A 5,372-nucleotide genomic window follows, 5' to 3' on the forward strand; every position below is an offset into this window, starting at 1 on the left:
TGTGTGTATGTATATATATATGTGTGTGTGTGTATTTACATATAGCTATGTATGTATATAAACGTATATGTATGTATGTATGTTTGATACGGTTCACAAACAGATTTCTTTGATAGCAGACAAGGCTCATTTAGCAAAGGCTAAAGACTTAAGACTCTAACGCGTTAGAGCTAACCACACAACTTGAAGACAACGGGCTCGTATAGAACATGCATACATGCATGTATACGTACATATAAATATGCAATCACATATACACACATACAGACATTTGTGCGTGTTTGTGTATCTCTGTTTATCGATATCATCGGAAAATTCCATAAAATAGTTACTTTTTGTTTTTCAAAGAAACTCCGTCCAGGTGTTGTTTAACATATTCTGCCTCCCCTTCCCCCTTCTCTCAGCAACTCGGTCGTCTGCTTTGAGAAGACGCGCGTGAGAGACACCCCTCCCCTCTTTCTTAGTGTAGAATTGTTACTCTCCTCGTTCCACTTTCTGACCTGAACCACAGCAATCCCATAATTCCTGAGTCAGCCATCCGAAATGTCGGAATAACCTTGCGGTAAGTTTGAATCTTTTTTTTATCCAAAACATCCGTTTGCATTATTATATTTTTGGAGTGTTCTGACAAAAAAAATACTATCTATATTATATTTCTTATTTCAGAAGTAGCTAATTAATCTCAAATTAATTGAACTAACGTTATTTTTTCCGTTTTATTGAAATTGACTTAAAATTTACTCAGACAATTTACGTGTGTTCTTATATAAAAGTAGCCTTTTTCAAAACTTGATAATTTTTCAATCTTTTATGATATGTTTGGGGGAAAATATGGAGTCGATGCAGGAATCGGAATTCAGAGATCCAAAAATATATCTATTGAGCCCCAACGACATTATAGAATGCTTTATAACAAAATTATCAGTACAATAGTTGACCAAATAAAAGTAATCCTTTTCTGCATTAAGTAGAATCAAAACATACCAAAGAAATGCGACAGGAGAAAGAAGACTGTCTGGGTTAGCACTAATGTCAATTGAAAAAACGATTTATTACAACAATTGATGAAAAGAGAAGATTTCTATGAAAATATGATAGATATATTTGCCCAGAAAGATCGAAGAATTGAATTAATTTCGAAATTAGGTAAATAACATTTTAACGTAAGGCTCGACCTTCTTACATCAGTATTGTTTGGCAGGAGAAATGGTTCGACTTCTTCGTCACACCTAACCTACATAGGTTTTCCTTTCTGTGCTATTGGGTGTAGTTTATTTACGGCCGTAAATGTCTTGTTTCAATCTCAGAGATGTTGACTTCTGCCACAACAGTTTGGCGGGTGGGGGGGCTTTTTACAATGTTGACTTTTCGCTGTCTTTCATTGTGTGTGTATTCATATATATACGTGTATTTTCAATGTGTGTGCGTGAGACGTAGTCTTTTAATATACAGAGTTCAGTAAGTCTCAGAACAGTCTGCTTGAGTATCAATAATTTTCCCGGAATTGACAAGTAGCATGATAAAGCACCTGACTTGTCTTCCAGAGCGTAACGATCTAAAACCATGGCCATATAATGTAACTGTGTTCTCTTTATTAAATCATTTCAAATTGATTCAGCTGAACCAATAGGTATAGGGGCTAATGCAGAATCGCACCCCTTTGAAAAACGAAATTTTGTGAAAACATTTTTTCAGATTCCTACCTTTAACAGAGATTCCGAATATGCAAAAATATTAACAGAATCCAATTTCCTCTTTATTCCATTTCACTTATGATTTTTAGACATTTTTAAGGGAGAGTGAGGATGGGAAAGTCCTGACGTTTCAAAGAGAGAGAAAAATACAAACAATACACTTATTTCAGGCTCATCTCTACAGAGCCATTTTTTATTCCCTGCTTATTCTAGATCATACGGGAGTGATTGCATATTCAGAATCTCCCATATGTAAATCGTAGGAATACGAAAATTCTTTTACTGAAAAATTGCCAGGTGGGGTGGGGGAGAGAAATTTATTGCATGCCTAACCCCGGAAGTCACCGCACGCCACTGGTAGATATATATATATATATATATATATATATATATATATATATATATATATATATATATATATATAATATGTATAGTTTTAGGGAAAATAACTAATTTTCAAGAACTCATCGATGAAAATCCACTATCACATAAATTGATTTTAATTGAGTTTTTTACCTGTAATTTTGGATTTTGTCCCTAATATTATTATTATATATATATATATATATATATATATATATATATATACATACACACACACACACAACACACATTTATGCATGTATACAGAGAAAGAGAGGAGGAGGGAGAGAGAGAACAAGGTTTGCAATTATGAATAAGATCGTAGTGGAGCATGTGCTAAAACTTCTCCAATGTAACGAGCACAATAACTTTAATTAATCGACAACTGCATCGTTATCACGCATTATTCACTTATCAAGCATTATTCACCTATCCTTAACGCCAGGCAAACGTGAACTCTAAAGTCTAAAAATATGGCGAGAAGAGAAATTCTGGAAATGAAGCACTTTCGGTCGTCTTTATTAACAATGATATCATTGCCGTAGAAAAGTTCCACAAAATAATGCATTTCCCATGATATAGAGCAATGATTCTCTACTTAGACAGTAGAAGTTTCTTGGAGGCATTCTGAGATCGAAATGAGATGGCAACTGAGAGATCAAAACTGTCCTGAGTGTTTTGATTGGTTGTCGTTTATCACACACACACACATATGGACAACGAGCTTCTTTGTTTCTCCCAAACGACTCACAAAGCTTTAGTCGACTCGGATTAATAACAGAAAACATTTGACCAAGGCGCCGCACAGTGAGACTGGAGGCAAAACCTTATGGTTGGGAAGCATATCACTGGTTGTTTTGAAACTGATTTATTTTCCATTACATTTCAGACAGATTCAGTGCTGAGTTGCTGAAGCAGAAATATCGTTATAGCAAATATTCTGCACAGATTTGCTTGTCAGTTGCCTGGCCCTAACCACTTGAGCATGTCCCTTGCTGGCTGACAATATGTGCATCTCTGATGATGAGCAGTGGGTGAGTATGGTGGCCATGCGTTGAGAGGGATTCTTTAGGATTTGAGTAACAAAAAGCAAAGTTTGGAGGAAATATTAGTCATTTTTCACATTCTCTCGGAGCAAGCAAATAGCAAATAACAGTTGCTACTCAAGGACAAAAATCGTGTTACACAGTCTTATTTAAATTCATTTCTTCTCGCCCGTGAAGGCAGGTGGCCTAGTGGTCAGGGTGTTGCACTCGAAATGGTAAGATCGTGATTTCGCTTCCTGGATTGGTCGTCGTGTTCTTGAACAAAACACTTCATTTCATGTTGCTCCAATGCACTCAGCTGTAACTAAACGAGTAAACCTGCTACGGACTGGCGATAATTGAAGGGAGATCATTGTGATCTCGCTCACTTATACTAGGAAGAGTGCTGAAAGACTCCTGGCTTTAAGGGTATTGCGTGGTGGTTCAACCTTCCAAGTTCTTTTACAGGGCTTATAAGAGCTGAAGGGCCGCTGAATAAGTGTGTGAATCTGAGAGGGAAAATGTTGAATAAAATCATAATTAACTGATCCTCTCGTATTTTTTTTTTTTTAATCCCAAACCAAGAACTTTTCGGCACCCCTCGTACAGCACGGAAACGGGTAACCGTTTTTATGCGACCAAGGCCTCGAAACAGTCAATGTCTTGGAGACTTTTTTTTTACTTTACTTCCTCATCCTCACAAAAGCTGTCAGAATAAAAAAATATTCCGATTTTGTTCGCAATTCTGAGGTATTTCAGAACTTTCTTCATTACAATCTTATTCAAAATTGCAAACCTTGTTATCTCTGTCGGTTAGTCTGTCTCTCTTTCTCTCTCTTTGTACACACACACACACACACACGCACACGTATGTCTGTATATGCGTGTATATGTACGTATTTTCTATACGAACCCGTTGTCTTCAAGTTGTGTGGTTGGCTCTAACGCGTTAGCTATAACTCTTAATTATATTCTAAATGAGCCATAAAACAGTGCAATTGTCTGCCATCAAAGAAGTCTGTTTGTGGACCATATCAAATGGGTGTGGTGCAGACTCACACACACACACACACATTAAGTATATATATTGTTATCAGTGAGTAGAAAAGTAACTAATGTTACATCAAGGTCCAATATGGTTTCGTTGTATAAATCGTCAAATACTCACCCGTTTTAGTAATTTCCATAAAAATTGAACAGAAGGAACATCTCTAATCCACAAATATGTCTAAAACAAACAAACAAGCAAAATACAGACATTAAAAGGATGGAGTAGTAAACGTGGACCAGATTAGCTTTTTTGATAAAGATAATCTGCTTTTTTCTTTTAACATTGTGAAGGGGTGTTTGTAAAGCGCCATACGGCGAAAGGGAGAATTGAACTCGAAACATCGAGAACCACTGATATACTGAGAAGGAAGAGATTGAAATGGTGCAGCCGTATTATAAACAGTGGAATAAAAGTAAAAAAAAACTTTCCGAATATTGATGGTTCAGAATTTATAATCCGTGCTAATCCCGTGTACGGAATAGTATTAGTAATCTTGCATCATTTATACCAATGTACAAGTAACTCTCTTGAATATTTATTATTTACGAAAATTTGATATTCATTTAATGTAGAATGTATTGACCAAGGCGACCACTCCCGGTTCTGTAATAGCAATGGCATTTCCCGAAGTGAACCCCTGATTTAGTAGACTGCTGAAAGGATGGACCCTTCAGATCCTCGAAGACACTGAGTTGCCGCTCTCATTAGCGAAAGACAGAGTATCCGATCATAAAATGAAGTGGTGGACCAACTAGCAGGAGAGAGAGAGGAATACTTAAGTAAACTCAACAAAGGCAACCCCGACAAGTCTGTGTCCTCAGATTTTTTTGCGGAGTACAGAACTGGAAACGCAAATTCTAAACAAAGAATTCACGGCTGGAATGATTTTGGATCATGGGAGGTTTGCTCAGTCAAGGACGACCGAAACAACAGCGTATTCATATGTTGAGCCAACAAGGGACCATCTATGCGGTCATTTGGCCTGCTAGAAATAGCAGTTAAATTTCTTTCAAAGCACAAGAGGGAGACGTCAGTAGCGTAATCCAAAATATGTTATGAATATAAAAAATAAAAAAAAGGCAGAAGAAAGAAAATAAAGAAAATGTAGGTATCGTCCCTTGGTGGAACAGTTTTGATGATTCTAGAACAAATGGGACCAAACTGGGTTTGAAAGCACAAAAAGCAAAAACAAATAACGCCAGAAGAATGGTTATCAACTTCGAGAGGAAATGGCATAAT

At 36.6% G+C, this 5,372-nt stretch overlaps 1 long non-coding RNA gene across 1 annotated transcript in view; it reads left to right on the forward strand.

Moving 5' to 3' along the window:
* The first annotated feature begins 344 nt into the window (after positions 1-344).
* The window catches only part of LOC106870895 (uncharacterized), a 97,312-nt gene continuing 92,284 nt past the window's right edge, over positions 345-5,372 (forward strand). The window contains exon 1 of the long non-coding RNA XR_001409601.3: positions 345-562. This is a non-coding gene — a long non-coding RNA (uncharacterized LOC106870895). The remainder of the gene's footprint in view (positions 563-5,372) is intronic.

This window comes from Octopus bimaculoides, chromosome 25, assembly GCF_046866305.1.
Source record: "Octopus bimaculoides isolate indiv1 chromosome 25, ASM4686630v1, whole genome shotgun sequence".
In the NCBI taxonomy this organism is placed as follows: domain Eukaryota; kingdom Metazoa; phylum Mollusca; class Cephalopoda; order Octopoda; family Octopodidae; genus Octopus; species Octopus bimaculoides.